This window comes from Suricata suricatta, chromosome 4 (genome assembly GCF_006229205.1).
Source record: "Suricata suricatta isolate VVHF042 chromosome 4, meerkat_22Aug2017_6uvM2_HiC, whole genome shotgun sequence".
In the NCBI taxonomy this organism is placed as follows: Eukaryota; Metazoa; Chordata; class Mammalia; order Carnivora; family Herpestidae; genus Suricata; species Suricata suricatta.
The window spans coordinates 103,350,448-103,373,924 of NC_043703.1; the positions used below are offsets into that span (position 1 = coordinate 103,350,448).

At 37.3% G+C, this 23,477-nt stretch overlaps 1 long non-coding RNA gene across 3 annotated transcripts in view; it reads right to left on the reverse strand.

Annotated features, from left to right (window-relative positions):
- LOC115288999 overlaps window positions 1-22,885 on the reverse strand; it is a 77,021-nt gene extending 54,136 nt beyond the window's left edge. For all 3 annotated transcript variants that reach the window (XR_003907321.1, XR_003907322.1, XR_003907320.1), the window contains exon 1: window positions 22,791-22,885. This is a non-coding gene — a long non-coding RNA (uncharacterized LOC115288999). The remainder of the gene's footprint in view (window positions 1-22,790) is intronic.
- Window positions 22,886-23,477: the final 592 nt, after the last annotated feature.

Genomic DNA, 23,477 nt, shown 5'->3' on the forward strand with positions numbered 1-23,477 from the left:
TGGTGTATGGAAGTGTTGAATTATGTTGTGCATCTGATATTAATATTACCCTGTATGTTAACTAAGTGAAATTTAAGTAAAAATTTAATAAATTTTTTGATCAAAAAATAAAACCCCAAAGAATCTGTAGCTTTAATTTGTGCTTTATGTTGTCGTTATAATGTCCTTGATTATGTAGGGGAGAAAATTCCTGTCCCCTCAAAGATTCTTCTAGCTGAACTAAGAATTAAATTGCATCAGAAATTTAACAGTTTACATGCAGGGAACCCACACAGACATGGAAATTCCAAAGACAACCAGGGAAAATGAGGTCTACGTGTCATTCTGAACTAAGGAGCAGGGGACAGGGGTCTGGGATTGCAGAGGAAAGGGATGCACCTCACAGGGTGGTAAGAAGAGCAGATATTTGGTAATCAGATGCTTGCCCTTCCATATAGATAAAATTTATCTCTGCTAATAAACCTTATTCTGGGAAAGACCCCCAATTTAGATTCTTCTGTGTAGTTACAGGAGGAACAAAAGTTTCTCTTGAGCCCACGGGGTCTCAAGTGCCTTCGGCTCAAAATAATCCACATGGCGAAGTGGCACATTTGAGGGGAGAGACGGTTGCTGTTCTCAACCCCTTCAATTATTTGAGAGAATCAAATCTTCTCAATGTTAAACAAAGCTAAATTGTGTTTTGGTTTTGTTTTTCACAGTTATGTTACCTCCTAAATGTACTTTTAAAGTCTTTTATTGTCAGTTTGGTTGACTATTACGTACTGTTTCACAGTGGTCTCTGATCCTATTTAAACAAGTATTCAAAATGTTGTCATTTTTGACAACTTTTGCTATTTTATCTTGCCCAACTCAAATCTCAAATAAAATCTTGATCTTGAACTGCCTTTGAGATCTCCCACAGAGTCTGGAATATCACAAAGGGTTTGTTGTTTCATTTTGTAAAAAAAGATTTTTAAAAAATAGGTTTACTTTATGCTTAATTGCATAAAAAACATTATTAAATAAGAAGGGTACTTAACCTTCCCTAGTTTATATTAGTTTGGATACACATTGTTAATATATTCCAAAGCTATAGAAAATTAAGAAAAATCTGTCAGCTGTCCATAATATCTTCTGATATGATGTTATCAATTGTAACGCCATCTTTTATCTTGAAGTGTTGTATGTTACAGAAACAACAACATTTCTTTGTCAATCACATTTTTATAATAAGGAACTCTCATCAGATTGTTAATAGCAGCCACTTTAAATCATTTGCTGCTCACAAATAGTTATTGTTTTATTCTAATGCTTTCCTGACAGCTCTTATAATCAGCAACAAACCAGAATACTTTGTCCACAAAGAGACTGTCTCAGATTCATGGAAAACATTACAGTGAGTACTCTGTGCTACAGGCTTCTGATGGCATTGCTTAAGTCACGTTAAGATCAGGGGCACCTGGGCGACTTGGTCGGTTAATCACCTGACTTTAGCTCAGGTCATGATCTCACGGATCATGAGTTTGAGTCCCGTGTCAAGCTCTGTGCCTAACATTCTGTGTCTTCCCCTCTCTCTCTGCCCCTTCCCTCTTCATAGTCTGTCTCTCACTCCTTCAAAAATAAATAAACATCAAAACAAAAGTTTTTTAAAAGATCATACCACGGGATTGAATAAGAATTTCTAGAACACTGGTGGAGAAGCTTATGGATTCATAAAATTGCTAAACCAAGAACAAGCAGAAAAAGAATTAATTACATGAGACCAAATGAAATGACAAAGAATAATTCTAATTTTTATGGCCTTTTGTTTGAAACATTGCTAGTTCTTTATGTTCTGTTCTTTGAATTTAAGGAATCTCTTTCTCTTTTCCCTTACGTTATCTGTAATTCACAACAATTTAGTAGATACCTTTGTAAACAAAAACAAAACATTTCTATTGTTCTCCCTACCTGATTGTTCCAGAATTCAGAACCTCTTATTGAACATTCTTTTTTATTATTATTTATAGTTTACTGCCAAGTTAGTTTCCATATAATACCCAGTGCTCTTCCCCACAAGTGCCCCCCTCCATGACCATCACCCCCCTTTCCTTTTCCCCCTCCCTCTTCAGCCCTCAGTTTGTTTTCAGTATTCAAGAGTCTCTCATGATTTGCTTCCCTCCCTCTCCCTGACTCTTCCACTCCCTTGCCATGGTCCCGTTAGGTTTCTCCTGTTAGACCTATGAGTGAAAACATATGGTATCTGTCCTTCTCTGCCTGATTTATTTCGCTTAGCTTGACACCCTCGAGGTCCATCCACTTTGCTATGAACGCCATATTTCATTCTTTCTCATTGCCATGTAGTACTCCATTGTATAGATAAACCACATCTTCTCGATCCATTCATCAGGTCCATGATTTGGCTATTGTTGAAAATGCAGCTATGAACATTGGGGTACATGTGCCCCTATGCATCATCACTTCCGTATCCCTTGGTTAGATCCCCAGCAGTGCTATTGTTAGGTCATTGGGGAGTTCTACTGATAGTTTTTTGGGGAACCTCCACACTGTTTTCCAGAGCGGCTGTACTAGTTTACATTCCCACGAACAGTGTAGGAGGGGGGCCGTTTCTCCACATCCTCACCAGCATCTGTAGTCTCCTGACTTGTTCATTTTAGCCACTCTGACTGGCGTGAGGTGGTATCTCAGTGTGGTTTTGATTTGTGTTTCCCTGATGATGAGTGACGCTGAGCATTGTTTCCTGTGCCTGTTGGCCATCTGGATGTCCTCTTTGGAGAAGGGTCTATGCATGTCTTCTGCCCATTTCTTCACTGGACTATTTGTTTTTCCAGACTGAAGTTTCAGGCGGAGATTACAGAGCTCCCTGCTCCTCCTCCGCCATCTTGCTCCTCCCTGAACATTCTTATTTTCATGGCAGTATAGTTATTTGCATAAGTTCAGTAGGAATCTATTCTCCTTGTAATAGTCATAGTTGGGAAAATTGGCTATATTGCTAAGATTTTGACTAGAATGTCATATTTGAGAATGATGTATGCAGAATCAAATACAAGGAGACAGTTTTAAGGAACAAAGGTTGGCTTTATGGAACCAAAGTTTACAAAGCCCTCTTGGAAACAATGACCTGTTACCTGACTTACAAGTTTCCCTGCATTGTAGATGAGTAGAGAAGGTACTTCCTCGCAGGCCCAGGAAACTTTGGCTATTTCGGGGCCTCTGAGAAGAGAGGAATTCACCCAAGTCTGTAGGTACTACAGGTGAAATCTGATGGCAACTTCTTAGTGTGACACACTGGGCTTGAGAGACATTTTAAAAGTCCAATCTGAAATTTTTTATAAAAGTTCCAGCAAAGCAAACTGTAAACGGCCCATGTAGTCAACTATCACTCTTGCCACACTTGTTAAACAATGAGACCAAATTTAATGAGGCTAGACTTAATTTGTAAACAAGGATGAATTTACTTTATCTTTGATCAAAAGGCGGGTGATTAGAGAGAGAAGTTTTGTGTTTCAATGGAAAACTGCAACTCGTTCTCATGAGTCATCAGATTCTGGTCTAGTTCATTGTCTTTGAGCTGTTTTTCACCTCTTTGTAGACTGATTCCTGCCACCTTGCACATTTTGTCAGTAATTAATGCTTCCAATATTTCTCCCACTCTCCTGACTTGGCATCACTGAGAACTACAGTTGCCTTTTTCCTGAATCGCTGTAAGCTGAAGTTGGAGGATTTGCTATAACTTCAAAGGTTTTATCACCACAACAGTGTGAGCTGCTCAGAAAGTTCCCCCAATACTTGCATCTTCCAATCTCTGCTCCAGGAAATAACCATTATTGTGACATTACTATGACTCCTCTCACTAAAGATGCTTCAATCCCAATGTCTAGAAACCTTGACTAGCTGCCTTCTGGACATGAAAATTTAGTTTATAGTCAGCTCCAAGCATTAATGTTTGTTTTTCCTCTCCCTTTGCAGACCTCCTACCTTACAACTTATAACCTGAATCCCTTCATAGCAATCAACCTAGTTTCTTTTTTTGTCAAACGTACTGTAAAATCATAAGATAGGGGAAATATGGGGACCCACTTGGATTCCCAGAGCTAGCAAAAAGATTACATTAAAGTGAAAACATTTGTGCTAAAAAGATGCAGAAAGTAGTCTTATCTGAACTTCTCTTATCTGACTAAAGCAGAGCCTCCAGAAAATAAAGCTACCAATAACCCCCACTCTGAGGAAGCTTCCTGCAAATTCAGCTGCCACGGAGACAGACTGCCCATTTCCATCAATATCAAAAGCCCAACACAATCTTCCACATCTTCCTATTGAAACCTCACACCTCTCGAGGTGTCTGGGTGGCTCAATGGGTTAAGCATCGGACTGCAGCTCAGGTCATGATCTCACGGTTCATGGGTTCTAGCCCTGTATCAGGCTCTGTGCTGACACCTCAGAGCCTGGAGTCTGCTTCCTATTCTGTGTCTCCCTCTCTCTCTGCCCCTCTTCCACTTATGCTCTGCCTCTCTCTGTCTCTCAAAAGCAAATAAATGTAAAAAAATTATTTTAAAGAAAAAAGAAACTTTACACATCTCCCTCATATCTACCCCCTCTTTGTCAAGTTCAGATAAACTTTTTATTTCTGACTGTTGAATAAAATACTCACCACTAAGCACTCTTGCATGTATGCAATGTACACATAAAGGAACCTGATTTCTCTTTTGTTAATCTATTGTCAGTTAATTTGTGGGCCCTCCATCACTGAACTCAGGTTGGAAGAGGAAAAGTTTTCCTCCCAACAGTGACACAGTGGAGGGTGAAATGTGGGTGAGAGTATGACACAGGGCAGACAGAACACGTAAAATGTACAGAGCTTCAAATGACAATATATATGATCTGCAGGGAGGCAGAAGAGAAACATGATGTGACGGTCAGCTGGTCCAGAAATGGCTCCTTATGGTAGCTTTCCATGATTCATTCGTCACAACTCAGGATTGCTCTTCAGTTTTAGAAGTCCCATTTGTCATCGTGCTTAGAGGGAATTCAGTTCTCACAGGTGAACTTAACCTTAAATAAACTCACTAAGTTGATTTATAAAACCTGAGGGTCATGGTTAATTTTTTGTAAGAACCAGATACCTTAGGAATTAACAATCCAATCCTAAGCCTCAAGACAGATGAAAACATATGTCCGTAAAAAAATTTGTAAATAAATGTTCCTAACAGATTTAATCCCAAGAGCAAAAAAACTCAAAAAACCCAAATGTTTTTGGTGAAAAAGCCGTACAATAGAATACTATTCAGCAGTAAAAGGAATGAATGACTGATACAAAAAACATGGACAAATTCCAAAAATATTCTAAGCTAAGAAGTCAAAGGAATTCACACTATATGGTTGCTTTTGCATGAAGTACTAGACTAAGCTATGGTAATAGAAAGTTTAAAATGCTTGCTTAGGGACACCTGGGTGGCTAAGTTGGTCAAGTGTCCAACTCTTGATTTTGGCTCAGGTCATGATCCCAGGGTCATGAGATCAAGCCCTGCATGGGACTCAGCGCCCATGGGAGCTTGCTTAAGATTCTCAACCTAACTCTCTCTCCCTGCTTCACTGCTACTCGTTCTTGTCCTCTCTCTCTCTCTCTCTCTCTGTCTCCTCTCTCTCTCTCTCTTAAGATATATAAATTAACATTTAAAATAAAAAAGGAAAAATGCGGGGCACCTGGGTGGCTCAGTTGGTTAAGCATCCGACTCTTGATTTCAGCTCAGGTCATGATCTCACAATTTGTGGGTTCAAGCCCCACATTGGGCTTTGTGCTGACTGTGCAGAGCTAGCTTGGGATTCTCTCTTCCTCTCTGTCTGCCCCTTGCCCACTCACACTGTCTCTGTCTCTCTCAAACATAAATAAACATAAAAGTAAAAATGCTTGCTTAGAGGGAAGTGTAAGTAGTTGCCTGGAAAGGTGCTTGTGAGAACTTTCTGGAGTGATGGAAATTTTCTATATTTTGATTGGAGAGGTAGTCAAGGTACTTACAGCTCATGGGAGTATAAATTTAAAATCTAGGGCTTTTGTAAAATGTAAATTCTACCTCAAGAAGATGGTTATTACAAAGAAATATACACGTGGGAGGAGACCCATGGAGTAAATGTGAGAAAGTTAATAATGTAGGAAAGCTGATTTGCAACTGAATTCCAAGTTTCAAAAAACAGAAAGGGAATTGATAAGAGAAAAAAGTAGGCAGAGTAGGAAAACAACACAAAGAAAGGGAAGCACAATTCAAACAGTGAAGAATTAGGTGACTAGAAGAGTTTGCATATTGCTTATTGTCCTAAAATTGTAAGCATGAGAGACCGAATTAACCAGGCCTTAGGGGGCCAGAAGTGGCTGAGGATTACTGGCACCACCCATTCCAGGTGTCCTGGTGGATTTGCAGTTAGTGTCATGATGGTCCTGTACAAAATGCCAGTGGCTGCTTGAAGTTTTTAACACCTTCCATCTGGGATGTGGGGTCCCAGGAACCCTTGTGGCTTGGCTTCTGGCTGAAGATGTTGGAAAGGGTTGAGCTTTCAGAGGAAGTGTCTGGTGTAGTCATGCAGACTCAGCCTCACATATAGTATAAAATGTCACTCTTTAGTCAAAGTCATGGAAGATTTGGCCTAAAATTTCTGGAGATTTAAGAGTATTTGAATAAACATAGTTCACATTCTTATCCAAAATTTGATCAGAACATGCCACATACTTCGTGTCTGCAGTGCTCAGTCAGGAACCCCTTGGGTGGTTCTCTGTTTTAAGGTCCCAATTAAGCTGAAACAAGAACAGCTTTTTTTTGGTATAACATTTGGGCATGTTCACTCAATTCAGGGAGGGCAGAGAGTAGTGAAAATAGAAATTAACAAAGGAATGAAATTGCCCTATCTGATGGGGAAAAAAAGTGGGAAATTTGTTTTTATAATACTGGGTAAATGTTTGTGTGGTTCTGATTTCTCTAAATAGATGGTATGATTTTTACATTCATTTTTATGCTGAAACAGCTCCCATCCTGGATAACCCCTCTACGTATAGCACATGAATCCATATGATTTAATTCTGACATTTCCTGTCATCTCACTCTGAAATCTTAAGCCATTACTTTTTCAAAAGATCTACTCGCTATAGCATTTCTTTTCAAACTCCCTGTAAATCTCACAAAGAACTATATTATTGCCTACTTCAATTTACAAAAGGAATTTCATGTTAGCTAGGTTTTCCCTAATATATTTTCACATATATAACTACATATATAATATATATTTTCATAGATTCACATATCACGTTAGAATTTATCATCTAAGTCATGGTGCCCCTAAAATTTGTGATGCTTGAAAAACACTTTTGATAAACAAAATTCATACTGGTGTTGACACATATAGAACACGAATTTCGGCTTAAAAAATCTAATGGTGAAAATTTACAACCTATATACTTCTTAACAGTTTTTATACCTGTATTTCCCTAACTTTCATTAACATTTAATTTCAATTTATTTCACATATGGGCATTTTTCATTTGACTTAAATTATATATTTTGTATGCTTGGCATTATTTGTAGTGTGATCTAGCTTTCACATTACTTATTTTCACCACTTTAAAATATATATTTTCTGATGTCATCATAGGACTGTATATCACACATTTATCTGAATTTTAACATTACATCTATAGTTTTGAAGGCACATTGCTGAGTTACTTTAACACAGTCAAATAATCGATGTAAGAATTTAGTTTTTAATGTACTTTCTACATAAAATATATTCATTTTCATTCTCCTTGAATATGTACACATTAAAAATATTTTGTATTTGTAATGTATATACAAAGTGTCATGGGTAATTATAAATTACACAGATAACTGCATTTTGAAAAGTGGTGAGATATACTTTCGAGGTTTTTGCCATTTATTTGTCCTTATCCACATAAAGTAATCATCTTCATCAGGGATGTCTGGTTGTTTTTCCCCCTTTATCAGTAGAAGGGAGTTTTCTACTTATGACCGAATTATGGTTAAATTTTTATTTACAAATTGGCTATTACAAACTTCAAAATCATTAAGAAACTCAGTAAAATGAAGTTTTAAATACTGGTCAGACTCGATTTGAGGATACTTCCCAGCCACAGCTTGTTCTCTGAGAACGGTCTCTTACTGTGCAGGTGATGATGTTCCTATATGGCGGTCACCCTATGGCCACAGGTGACTAAACAAAGTTAGAGCTATCTGGTTAGAGTGAATCCAACCTAGAGGCTCAGCTTGGCCAGATCTAATTCTCACTCTGAGGAATTCAGGACTAAGGATTGAGATATGGGCATAGTAGGTCCATTATAACAGAGCATTTATTTGCCTGGAAAGTCATGTTAGAGCTGTACTGGTGGGCTGGTGAGGGATGGGATGGGGCATGTTTGGGCCCTCTATGCATGAGGAGTAGAGCAAAGCTCATTTGAACAGAAAGGGACATAAATTAGAAAACAGAGTCTATGGTGATACAGATCCTCCTATGCCACGGCTCATACAGTTCCTGATAGATTTCGAATTCCTGGCTCTAAACCCATATTCAGTCAAGCAGTACTATTTCTGCTCTGTGAGATTCCCTCATTTTTTCCTTAATAAATTTGTATTTTTTTCTTTAGTTTAAGTGGATTTTTTTCCTTGTCATCATGAGATTCCTCATAAGTTACCTGGCTGAATATGGCTCTATTAAACAGAAAGTAGCTGAATTACCAACACTACTCACAAATAGGTGGGGTCCTGGGAATAAAAGTACATGTGAAATAGGAAGAAGGAGGAGGAAGAGAGTTTCAACATTCTCATGAGTTTCAGGCCCACTTCAGACAAAATTTCAAGATAGGCAAATGACAACAATGATACCATGCTACCCCTTTTCTGAGCACCAATTTTAATGCCCTAAGGCCCCTAGCACAACATTCCTATTTGGAGAGCATAGAAGAATAAATCTATTTGGTTTTCCAAAATATCCATCCAGTACCCCCAAACTATTTAGTATTTCTTCTCAACAAGATTGATGGCATTAAATGGAGAGCATACGACGCTTGGAATATGAAATTGCAAATATATGACAGGTCTGTAGCTTATCCTCCAGCTCTTAGTCTAATTCCTTAACTTTTTGAACCTCAGTTACCATTTCTCTAAATCAGGAATCTGACCAATTCACATGTATCGTTGTGATGTCAGCAGTAACCAAAACCTGATTCAAATCACTTTAACCAATAAGGTTAGATGAGATCATTCATATAACAAAATATCCTAAGGGTGTGAAGCTACTGGAATATTTAATTTGGCAGCTAAACAACATGACTAAGGACTCTAGAACTTTCCATATTTCTATCAGTCATTTTCAGCATGGTGACTTAACAATCTCCAGTTATAAAATGACTTCCTCGGGGCACCTGGGTGGCTCAGTCGATTAAGCGTCCGGCTTCGGCTCAGGTCATGATCTCACGGTTCTGGGTTCGAGCTCAGCATTGGGCTCTGTGCTGACAGCCAGCTCAGAGCCTGCAGCCTGCTTCACATTCTGTGTCTCCCTCTCTCTCTGACCCTCCCCTATTCCCCACTGTCTCTCCTGTCTCTCAAAAATAAATAAAAGAACATTAAAAAATAAACAAATAAATAAATAAAATGATTTCCTCAGTTCTGGTGTTCTTCTCTCCTAAAGTGCGGTCTCATATGCAAATATAACAATATATAATGATTATTATACAATTCCATATATGATGGAAGGAAGGGGACTTATTTCTTCCTCTGTCTTCTTTATCTTTTTCCCCCTTAGTCTGTGTGTCCTTTATCCTTTTCCCTCTTAGATCAAAGTAACCTCTTCTGGAAGCCCTTCAACAGACTTCTCCCATATTTAATTGGCCAGAAATGAATTACATACTCACTCCAAACCAGTCACTGGTAAGGCGGATGGTTTAGACTTTTCTTGCTAAAGCCCTGAGTTACAACAAGATGGGGGGCATACCTCAAATTGGAATTTTACATGCAAACAACTGTAATAGTCAACCAACAGTGTCTTTTGTCACATGCCACTTAAAGTTCTGGGGCTTCTGGGTGGCTCAGTCAGTTAAGTGTTTGACTCTTGATTTCAGCACAGGTCATGATCTCATGGTTTGTGAGACAGGACCCAGCATCTTGGGGGGCCTCTCTTGGGATTTTCTCTTTTCCTCTCTCTATACCCCTCCTCTGCTCATGCTCTCTCTCTCTTTCTCCCTCTCTCTCTTTCTCTCAAATAAATAAACTCAAGTGGAGTTTCCTCAAAAAATTAAAACTAGAACTACACTATGACCCAGTAATTGCACTACTAGGTATTTATCCAAAGGATACAGAAATGCTGTTTTGAGAGGGCACATGTACCCCAAAATTTATAGCAGTGATATTGACAACAGTCAAAGTATGGAAAGAGCCTAAATGTCCATTGACTGATGAATGGATAAAAAAGATGTTATATATATATATATATATATATATATATATATATATATACACACACATATATATACATATCTATATATATATACATATATATATAGATATGTATATATATATATATACAATGAAATATTACTTGGTGACCAAAAAGAATGAAATCTTGCCATTTACAACAATGTGGATGGAATGGGAGAGTATTATCTAAGCAAAGTAAGTCAGTCAGAGAAAGACAAATATCATATGATTTCACTCACATGTGGAATTTAAGATACAAAACAGGTGAACATAAAGGAAGGGGAAGCAAAAATAATGTAAAAATAGGGAGGGAGAAAAAACATAAGAGACTCTTAAATACAGAGAACAAATTGAGGGTTGCTGGAGGGGCTTTGGGTAGGACAGATGGATGAAATGGGTGATGAGCATTAAGGAGGACATTTCTTGGGATGAGCATTGGCTGTGATATCTGAGGGATGAATCACTAAATTCTATTCCTGAAATCATTATTACAGTCTATGTTAACTAACAAATGTAAATTAAAAAAAAACTTAAAAAATGTAAAGTTATGAACAACACACACACACACACACACACATTTTGTTGTTTTATAACTATTGTAACAAATGAAAACTACCATTGTGACAGTGTAGTTGCTCTTAAGTTAGTAAGAGGAAAACAATTATAGCAAGCATTATAGAACTAATTCTCATTAAGTTATGAGTAACTACTGTCCTTCTTAATCTCTCTCTCTTTTGTAAATGTTTATTTATTTTTGAGAGAGAGAAGGAAAGCATGAGCAGGGGAGAGGCAGGGAGAGGGGGAGACAGAGAATCCCAAGCAGGCTCCACACTATCAGCACAGAGCCCAATGCAGCACTGGAAGATTAAGAGTCAAATGCTCATCTGCCTGAGCCACCCAGGCATCCAGGCCTTCTTATTCTCTTAAAAATTATTTGTATTTTAAAAAGATGATGCTTAGTAAGCCAATTGATTCACTAGTGAATAGAATTTTTTGGGGGAAGCCTGGCTAGAGGTTTATCAATTTTGTTTACTTTTTCAAAAAACCAACTCTTAGTTTCATTGATCTTTTCAACTGTTTTTTTTTTTTTTTTGATTCTATATTGTTTCCTTCTGTCCTGATCTTTATTATTTCTCTTCTTCTGCTGGGTTTGGGGTGTTCTTGCTTCTCTGCTTCTAGTTCTGCTTTTTTTAGTTTCTTGAGATAGGCCTGGATTGCAATGTATTTTCCTCTTAGGACTGCCTTTGCTGCATCTCAAAGAGTTTGGATTGTTGTGTGTTCATTTTCATTTGTTTCCATATATTTTTTCATTTCTTCTCTAAATGCCTGGTTGACCCATTCATTCTTTAATAGGGTGTTCTCAAATAGATTTTCTTGGATAAAAGAGAATGGCCTGAAAAGTGTTGGGAATGTGGAAGAAATTATCAGGAGGCCTGGCAAAGAAACACTTTCTGATTGCTTCCATAACCCATCTCAAAAGTCAGCTCTGCCACAGTGCTCCTCCTTACCATGGCTCCCTCCTTTTCTCCAGTTTGGACCTCAGAACTTCCATACAATGCCAACATTGTCCTGCAACTTTCATACATATGGTAAAGGAGTCACTGAAGATCTTGGGAACTCCTACCTATATAATATTTCAAATTTGGATTTGGATTTGATGACTGGTTTTATCAAATTTGGCATAGTTTGAAAACTGTGGAAATTTTACCTTGAAGAGTTTCAAGGTTGCAAAGAAAAATTGAGAACCTCTCAGATATTTTTAGCATTGCCTAGAGGAGCCCCTCTATCTGAAGCCTTGATTATTCAGCCTCATGAGAATATGAATAATCCTTACAGTTTTTAAAATCAGACCCCAAAGAAATGCAGACAACACTATGATTCGTATGCTTTAGGCCACGATTGCATTTTGTTGAGTTCTAATTGAGCAGAAATTCTCCCATTGCATTTACTTATATGGCCCTAGTACATTGCCTATGGCACTAGCATAGTGACTTTCACATAATAAGCTTTGACTAAATATTTGTGAACTTAAATAGAAAGAAATTGAATGGAAAATGGTCACATTCTTATAGGCCTCCTGCCATTGCATTGGTAACAAAACTAGTTATTTTCAATATAACCAGAGCTCTGTGTTGTCATTCCATACCCAATTTTATAGCATCTGAATCTATTGCATAATTACAACACATTTCTGAACTTTGTCTTCTTCCTGAGACCTTCCTTCTGTTGGTTGGGATATTTTGGTTACTGATTTAATGTCTTTACTGGTTATGTGAAAACTTCCTGATTAATTACAGAAGGATTAAGTACTCTAGTTCCTCCTCTCTAGTCTGTAACACAGTTCAGATTTCTTCTTCCCAACTACAAAATACTTTTAGTTCTATCATTGCATGGTCTCTCCAAAACATAGGCTCTTTATTAGGTGTTATGTATTTATTAGTATATGTGTGCAGAATGCTATGGAAATTCTTATCTCCATGAAAGAAAGATTTTACTATCCAATGAAATCATTTAAAGCATCTGTGAGCAGATATGGGAGATATGAGATAGTTCCTAATATTAGGTCCATAACCCACTCCATATATTTTCATTCCTTTTTTTCCAAGTTGTTAATGAATAACTTAGAAATCTATGTGTCCACTAAGCAGTAACCCTTACTTCAAGGCCAGCAGGTTGATGAGGGAGATGTCTTTACTGAATGGATCCATCTCCTACCTTTCAAGAGCCCGCCTTCTAACTACCTATAGTGTCCAAGTTGTGTACAATCCATCATGTGGGGACATTGACCTTTGTTGTCAGGGACTTATATTGAGATCCTTTTGCTTCAGAATTTAATATTTTAGCTGAAATCATTGTGTACTATTCGTGGAACTGGAATGGTATGGGAAAAAGTGTTTACTCAAAGTATACATTTTTTTAAGTTAATGAGTTTGAAAGAGTGTTTAAAAGTGAATTTATGTTTCTGGGGTGCCTAGGTGGCTCATTTGATTAAATATTTTGGCCTAGGTCATGATCTCAGTTTGCAAAATGGAGCCCAACATGGGGCTCTCTGCTGACAGTGTGGAGCCTACTTGGGATTTTCTCTCTCTCTCTCCCTCTCTCTCTGCCTCTCCCCTGCTCATATGCTGTCTGTCCTAAAATAAATAAATAAACATTTAAAAAAGTGAATTTATGTTTCTTGAAAATTATACATTTTAATTATGTTCAAAGAAATATTTTAAATGCATTTTTATTGAGTTTAAACTAGAGATAAACAAAATCAGCCTAAGTAAGTTTCTGGCTCCACCTCTTACTTAGATCTTCCTTCTGTTAGAGGAAAGATGTACACAGCGTTACAAGTTAGATGTAAACAATGCCACCTTTAGGTAAAATAAACAAAAATAAATCTCAGGGAGACTTTGAACTTCATAAACTAGTTTGGTTTTGATTTGCAAGTGTTAATCCCTTAGCCTATTAACCTATCTAAAGAGTAGATAACAGAGGAGTTGGGTCAGTTTTAAGAAAACGTTTCCTCCTTACAATTTGCTGCAGACACTGAGAGTGGGAGCAGGGCGTGACTGCAAGTGGAAGATCTTTTTCAGACAATGAAAATGTTTTAAAACTGAGTTGTGATGATAGCCGCACAATTCTGTCAATTTACTAAAAAGCAATGAGTTGTACACTTAACAGTGTGTTGTGGTGTGTAAATTATATTTCATTAACGCTCTCAGACACATACTCAAAAATAAAATAATAAACAACCCCCCACAAAGGGCAAACAAACAAACTCTGCTTCTGGAGAGATTATATGATTTAAACATCTCTTAACAAGCTAGATTTATAGGATACTTGGTTACATATTAGGTATAATTGCCTGCTTTAGTAAGAACAAAGTAGAGCTAAACAAAAAGACAAAACCTACTTTAACTCATATTGAATATTAAATAGTCACTGTTTCAGATTCATTGACAGGTTTCTTATTCTCCTTGAGTCCTCCTTTTACAAGATTCCAGCGAGGACCAAAGAAAAGCAAAAACCTGACCTTCAGAATGAACTTTTGCAAAAGTAAAATGTGGCCTTACGTTTTATTAATTTAAATTTCAAATTCTGCATGTATAGGTAAATCTCCTCTTTTATTCAGATGGGAAAGGTATAAAATTCAGAATTAAAAAACAAAAAACAAAAAGTTATTTTCTAACAATTAGATTCAAGGGCCAGTTTTTCATTTTCTTCTTTATTCTAGAATTGTAAAACATATAAAAATATTATTTGGGTAAACTTTAAAAACATACTTGGTAGGTTACAGAGTCGAGATTCAAACCCAGGATATCCAGATCTGGGGTGTGCATGTGGATCACTACATTGTGGGCATTTGCACACACACAAGTATGTGTGGAGACAAAAAGGGAGTTTTCAAGATGAAACTCCATGGACTGTTTGTTTTTCCCCTGACCAAAATCAGTTGAGGCTTATGAAATTTATCCATTGCTTCTATGAGAAAGAGACTATAAGAAGATGCCTCTGCGGAGGGAATTGATGGGAGTAAAGAACAATGACACAGAGAGAAGATGAAGTTTTCTACTGAAGAATTCTGGTTGTTTAGTGAGCTGGAAACAAGTCAGTCGGCTGTTGTGATCAGGACGGGAATATTAAGATGGTCATACTGGAGGGAATAGTAAGTAAATTCAGCCCCAAGGTAGAAAACCTTTATCAGATTATAACTATTCACATTCTTCCCAAAAGTAAGAGATAATACAAATTTTCCCTTCTAGATGCAAAGAACAAAAGGCCAGAAATGGCTCAAATACAAATAATTAATTTTCAAGTAAGGTAACCAGTCATTTGAAGTGAAAAAATTAAAGTATGCTCTAGAGTTACATGGGTCTAGGCAGTACCTAGTAATAACAGAGCCAGCTGGAGAGAAAGAAGTATGCTTGAATAACACTGCATCTACAATGAGAGCCTGTAAGGGCAACTGGGTGGCTCAGTCAATTAGGCATCCGACTTTGGCTCAGGTCATGATCTTGCGGCTCCTGAGTTCTAGCCCTGCGTCAGGCTCTTGTGCTGACAGCTCAGAGCCTGGAGTCTGCTTTGGATTAGGAGTCTCCCTCTCTTCCCTTTCCCCACTCATCATGCTCTGTCTCTTTCTCCTTCAAATATAAGTAAACATTAAAAAAATGTTTAATGAGAGTCTGTAGCAATTATGTAAAGAAGAATGAATGAGTCATATCTATAATTAATATTTAAGAGCTAAACTAAGAATATAGTCATTACAACATTGAGATCATTAGGATATAAGCAGCATGGGCTACAGAAGATCAGCTAATGTAAAAAAACAAAGTACAGAATGTCAATCTGAAAGAAATCTCAAACTGGGAAAGAACAGAAATATTTTCTTCAGCCACTGTTGGCTGAGAGACTTTTATATTTGCCAGTGAGGAGAATTCAGCCACTAATGCCAGAATTGCTTATCTTTTGGCTTAAGATTGCTAGACAATAAGCTATATATGGTCTTCATTCTATAATTCTAAACCTATCTTTCTAAATCTATCATGTTGTGATTTTATAAAGTTCTGACAGCATGGTGTTATGCCCAAATTTCTTTATCGTCCCCCAAAACCAGAAACCACCAGGGAGACTGAGTCACGCATGCAAAAGCAAAGGGCTTTATTACGAGTTTAGGCTCGCTGGACCTAAGCTTGGGCTCACAGACTTTACCAGAGCAGTGGATCCATGTTGAGAGTCCCGAACAAAGGCGGGGTGGGGCCTTTATGGGTTTGGAAAGGGGGAGTTCCAGGAAATTGTGACACAGGTACAGTGATCCAATCATTATTATACAATATTATTGACAGCAGATTTATCCAATTATAACATTTAGAGTGTTAACCAATTACAGAGTGGACCCAGGACCCTCACGTAGGGTGTGACTAGCTTTCTAGGCCTGCCCTTAGAAATGTTAAGGGTGTTAGCTGGCTTTTCCTGATTGGGTGTTACAAGGGTGGTCCCTCCTGCCTTGGGCAATGTGCGCCCTTCTATTGTCTAATGATTAGAGTCAGTTTGGTTCAGACCTGTGTCCTTACAATGGTACTGTAGGAAAAGGAGAAATTTGGGGATTAAAAAAACAAGATTTCACTTCTGAGCTCTACATCTCACTAACCATATCCTTGAGCGGTTTACTCAGTCTTCTCATCTGTAAAATGAGGATAATAATATCTATGGTGGTAGCCATGGATCATCTTTCTAGAAGAGGCCTAGGGATGGCCATCTTGTTGGTAAGGAGCGATGGGATTTGTTGTAAAGCTGAATTTGGAGAATAAGCACACTGTCTTTACTTACATTTATTATAAATGATAGAAATTATAGGGAAGTCAAAGATTTCTCCCAGGCTCATGTCATCATTGGTACTACCAAGGAATGTGGGGTTAGTGGGAAAATTGGGGAGGGTCACCTGTGTATCAAACTCACTTAGGTACTAAGCAAATATTAGTCCTCTTCATTATTACTCTCTTGTGAGTTCAGATTTTATGAAGGTAGGGATAAGAGCAAAAATTCTGATACCTGAAGGAAAAACATCAGGTAAGCTGCACATCTGAGAGGTTAGTGCTCTAAGAAGACCTCTTTCTATCTTGGTGAACAAAAGCAACAATAAATAAGAGAATGCTGAATTGCAAAAAAGAAAAAAGTGTCCCATTATCAGAATATCTTTTTTCTTCCCTGCTTCTCTCAGTGGACTGTAAGCTTCTGGAAATAATGACACAAGTACACAACCATTTGAAAATTTGAAAAGATTTGAGAAAATCTGGAAAAGAATAAAGAATGCAACAGAGGATTTAATACTCCTAGATAACCCCGCACATAGATACAACCACCATTAGCATTTCATTTATTCGTCAATTTCTAGGGATGCCTATGGTATGTCCTCTATTCTCAGGTAGTGTGCATACAAAAATGACTAATACAACCTGTCCTCAAGACAGGGGTAGGAAATTTTGCCAGCCTTATGCCTTTAATGTGTAATAAGCAGATTCAGAATTTATTTTATATTCTCTGCTGTATTAAGTCTTCTTAGAAAGCTTAGTATTAATATTTTTTAAAAGATGAGGGTGTGGTGCTGCCTGGTCCTCTGCCATTCATGGAGGTACCAGTTAGGAATGTGAAAGCACACTGCCCAACCAGGGTCCTCAGAATGGGTGAGTTGGAGGGGAATGTTATTTCAAAAGCCCCTTTCCTGCCCGGCAAACCCAGCATTTCTCATCTGACTTCATCTTTAAAGATGTCACAGAGCTTTTGCAATGTTTTACAGCGTTTTCCATTAAAAGTGTGTCATGTAAATCAATCATGGCTTCAATTTTTCTGTCAGACTTCTATAACCTTAAACCAAAGCTTTCAAAATTAATCAAAAAGAGTCAGTCTATTTAATTTTTCATGAGAGAATAACAATGTGAAGTTTGTCTTTGGCTACCTCAATTATAAATATTTATTAGTGAATTTTGGTTAATAAATTTCACAAAGGAGCTTAGGAGATGAGTGATATTTTTAAAAATCTAGTCTTAATTCCTGCATAAACAGCCAATTGTTTCTTAAACTCATCTTTTTCCATTTCTGGAAAAAAATACAGAAAGACATTACAAAATTTAGAAGCTAACCTTCCTCCATTCTTGATATACCTATGATTAAGATTCATTCTTTATTCGTCTAACCATCCACACACACAGTCTACAAATATTTATAGAGCCTCTGTGCAATGCTGGGCCAGGCATTAGGGATACACAACCAAATAAGAACCAGTTGATCTTTGTCTTTAAGAGCTCCCAATCTCACTGTGAAGAAAGGCATAAAAATCACATAGTTGAAATACGATCAGCTAGAGAAGTGACAACCACAGATATTGTGGGTGCATAAAGAAGAGGCCCCCCCTCCCACCACGGAAGAAAGCTTATGACAAGTTTTCCTGGATGAAGTGTGCCTAGGGAGAATTTTAAAGGGGAAATAAATTGGGGCCACAAGTAGGAAGAATTTAGAGGCATTCCAGTTGGAGAAAACCACAGGAGGCAAAGCAATAGATGAGACAGAAGAATGAGGTAAGGGAACACTCGAGAGTTACCAAGGCCAGACAGATGGAATAGGAGCTGGAATGTCAATTTAAAAAATACTTTATAACATCAGTTTGAATAGCTGCATAATACCATATCGTATGTACCCGTTTCCCTAATATTCATAATCTTGAACATTTGTAATTTTCACTATCATAAAACATTTCTGATGAAAATTATCATGCAGAAGTTTTTGTCTATATTGATTATTTACTTAAAAAGTATAGTAACAGAAGGGTGCTTGGCTAGCTTAGTCGACAAAGCACGTGACTCTTGATCTCAGGGTTGGGAGTTTGAGTCCCGTGTTAGGTATACCGATTACTTAAAAATAGTATCTTTCATGCATATATGTACACACACACATGCACACTTTAACAGAACCCCTTCAAGAGCAACAGAAGAACAAAGTAAAAATAGCTTAAATAATAAAGAAAATTTTTGTATCCTATGACTGAAAATACAGAGTAGGGAAGGTTTCAGGGTTGGGCCATCCGTCGGGCTGATGACATCACCAAACACCCAGTTTGTCTCTGTCTTTCGGCCCTGCATCCTCAGTGTCAGCTCCATCTGAAACCAGCTCCTCTGGGGTAGCAGAATGGCTGCTGGCAGTAAACAAAGCTGTGTGATTCTCACTCAGCCCAGTGGGACAGTCAAACAACTGTCAAACAAGGGGCTAAGACTGCTCAGCCTCCCCAAGCCCTTCCAAGGCCACACACAATGCTCTATACTGATCACCAGCTCAGGCTGACGTACATAAACCAGGATTGGTTTCTGTCTCATCAATTTGCAATGTTCTGATAGATGCCCAAATACTCTGAATAAATAATTTCCAAATAAGGAAATAAAATGAAATAAAAAATACAGACAGGAAAAAACACTTCTTAGAAACCTGAGGATTTTTTTCATTGTGCTTCTGTTTGCAAACAAAACAAATAGTAAAGGAATTGTCCCTTCCTTGAAGTTTAGTAGAAATTTTCTGAGATACTCTGATGTTTGGACATAAAAATAGTTTCAGAAATACTGTGATAATTAAAATAATACAAAAACTGGTAAATGTTTTCCTCCCCCAAAGAGACATGTACCTAAGTAGACTCTTGTCTGTGAATTTACAAATTCATGTATTCATATGAAAAAATGGCACAGTACCATTTTTTACCTTAAAGTATTTTATACAGAGTAATATAACAACACATTTTATTGTAAATTCATAAAGAACTGCTTCTTTCTTCTTAATAGCAATATATAATTTATTTAGCTATCCCCTTCTGATAGACTTTTAGATTGTCTAAAAATTGAAGTACTTGGAAGAGGCAATTTCGAAGCTCAGTCTTGCCTGGTCTTTATTAAGCTAGAGAAGTAATAAGAAATATACTTGATGTAACAACATGATTAGTTCAGTTCGAAGGAAACATACTGTGTTGGATCCTATAGCATCATCTAGGCTGCCTTGTGAAGAGAAAGAGAACACCCACTCTCATGAAAATGGGGTATGATTTTCTAAAAAAGAAATGGAGATATATGTCAGGATTAGGAGAAGAAAATGCTCCCATTGTGGGTTGCAAGCCTGAAGACAGAGAAGCAGATGTCTTTAGAAAGAGAGGGTTGAGCAGCATAGTGATGTAAAATCCCTCTTTCATTCTAAACTTTTCATGAAGCTGGCTAGAAGCACAAAGGCCTTATGTGAATGATGATTTCACAGTCATCTCAGAAAGAGAGGGCTGTGTTCCCATGTGGAATAGGAACAGTTTGCATGTGACAAAACTAATTCCATAGAAGCAGATCTTGGAACAGGAGGAAACTAGTAGGCTCTGTGCTTTCCTCACATCCCAACAGAGTTCCCTGAAGTGCTGGAAGTGCTGGAAGCAGCTCGAATCACACTTCTCATATGATGAAAACCTCATAGGATAGAGTGCCTTGCACGGTATCTGTGTTATGTTTTGTTTTGTATACTTGTGAAAACCATTTTAAAGAGAGGTTTTTTAGAAATGAGGTTGCTAAGGCAAATCTTAGAAACCATAGCAATGTTGGCATGGACGTAAATTTGGTGTTTGCTTCAGGTGCTGCTTTGGGCATTCTGAGATGCTGACAGAAAAAGCATGTGTCCTACATGTGAGTGTGTGCCTATATAAATGTCCTCCTTCGAGGAGATTCTTTTTTCCTTTCCTGTGATGTGCTGGCATTTCATAATGGGTCTAAGATAGCTGGAAAGATAGCTCATGTTTGTGGACTAGAAGAATTAATATTGCTAATGTGTCTATTCTTCCCAAAGCAGACCAGATATTCAATGCAACCCCTATCAAAATTCCAAGGGTACCTTTCACAGAAATAGAAAAAAAATAGTACTATAATTTGTATGGAACCACAAAAGATGACGAATAGCCAAACCAATCTTAAACAAGTAGAATAAAGATGAAGGCGTTACCATTTATGATCTCAAATGATATTACCAAGTTACTGGCATAAAAACAGACATATCGGTCAATGGAACAGAATAAAGAGCTCAGAAATAAATTCACACACATATAGTAAACTAATTTTTGACAAAGTCTCCAAGAATATACAATGGAGAAAGCTGGATATCTACATGCAGTAGAATGAAATCAGACCCTACCTTACACCATATACAAATATCAATTCAAAATGGAGTAACGTCTTAGGTGTAAGACTTGAAACTGCAAAAGTTCAAGAAAAAAAATAGGGAAAAATTTTCTTAACTTTGATCTTGGCAATGATTTTTTGCAATTGATACCAAAAGCACAGGCAATAAACACAAAACAAAATAAGTGGGATGACATCAAAATACAAAGTTTCTGCATAGCAAAGCAATCAACAAAATGAAAAGGCCACCTGTGGAATGGGAGAAACTATTTCTATAACATATCTGATAAGGGGTTAATATCCAAAATACACAAGGACCTCATACAACTCAAGAGCAAAAGCAAACAAATAACCCAATTTAAAAATGGCGAAGGACCTGAATAGACGATTTTGCAAAGAAGACATACACTTGGCCAATAAGTATATGAAAAAGATGCTCGACATCACTGATCATTAGGGACATCAAAACCAGAATGAGATATCACCTCACACCAGATGAGATGGCTATTGTCAAAAAGTCAAAAGATAAGTGTTGATGAGAATGTGGAGCAAAGAGAACTTTTGTGCACTGTTCGTCAGGATATAAATTGGCACAGTCATTATGGAAAACAATATGGAAGATCTGAAAAAATTAAAAATAGAACTACTATATGATCCAGCAATCCCACTACTGGGTATATATCCAAAGGAAATAAAATCGCTATCTCAAAGAGATAGCTACACTCCCATATTCATAGCATTGTTCATAGTAGCTAAGATATGGAAACAGCCTAAGTAACTGTTCATAGACGAATGGTAAGAAAATGGAGTATATATAAACAATGGCATATTATCCATTTTTTAAAAGAAGGAATTCTTGCCATTTGAGACAACACAGATGAACCTAGAGGTCATTATGCTAAGTGAAATAAGCCAGACACAGAAAGACGAATATCACATGATTTCACTTATAAAAGGTCAAACTTATAGTAGCAGAAAGTAGAATAGTGGTTTCCAGAGGTTGCTGGGGGGGGAGAAAACAGAAGCTCTTAAATCAGTTGATGCAAACTTTCAGTTATAAGTTCTGGAGGCCTAATTTATAGCATGGTGACTACAGTCAATAATGGATACATGAGATTTATTAAGAGAATAGATCTCAAGCATTCTTACCACACACACACACACACACACACACACACACACACAAGGTAAGTATGGGAGGTGATGGAAATGTTAATTAATTTAATTATGGTAATCATTTCACGATGCAGCCACATATCAAAACATCCCATTGTACACCTTAAATATATACAATTTTTATTTGTTGGAAACAAAAAATACACAACCAACATGTCTGACATCAAAGTCCTCAATTTCCCCATCTCCCAGAACCATTGCTTTAAGTAAAGGTGCCAAACAAACCACAAGTCATGTTCATCTCTGAATTGGCTAACTATTGCTTGGTTTCTGTGCTTGTCCTCAAATGAATGAATTTGCTGATCTTTTAAATTAGTAACTACTAACTTAACAATTTCTAATTTTACTTCAAAACAATGTTTATTAAGCCTGGTAAGGTGATGATCAGGCTTGTGTTGTTATTTTATTTTCCCTGTCTAGAAATCACTTATTTAGTTTTGTTGTTGTTGTTGTTGTTCTAGAAATCACTTATTTAGTTTATACATAATATTACCTTCAGGAAGGGTGGAAATCAAAAACATCATAAAGCCTGGACTCTCTTTTGGGTTTTTATCCTTGTTGTAGATTGGAGCTCCTGCTCTTGTCTGGTTTTGCTTATACAAATGAAGATTGGGGCACCTGGGTGGCTCAGCCGATTAAGTGTCTAATTTTGGCTCAGGTCATGATCTCACAATTGGTGAGTTTGAGCCCTGTATCAGGCTTGGGATCTGACAGCTGGGAGCCTGGAGCCTGCTTTGGATTCTGTGTCTCTCTCTGTCTCTCAAAAATAAAGAAATGTAATAAAAAAGTTAAAAAAAAACAAATGAAAATTATTTTTTAGGTATTTCAGCTGACATTCTTATATCTTAGTGGTTGGATCTTTTGTGTTTGTTTGTTTTCTTAATTCTGCTTTACTTTTAACTTAGCTACCCCCTGCAGAGAGTTTGGGAAAAGGGAAAGAACACTTTGAACTCTAAAGGAAAGTAGAAAAAGCAGATCTATAAGAAATTCTTTCTAAACTTATAGACTAAGGACATAGCTTTTTTGCTTCATCACTTGGATAACTCTGTGCTATAATTGGAACATCTCATGAATATTAAAAATTCCCACTAAATAGTTTTCAGGATATGTTATGTGAAAGGCAACCAGAAGTAGCTAAACAGAAATCTAAAATAACTCTGGATACATGCCAAGTGGATGG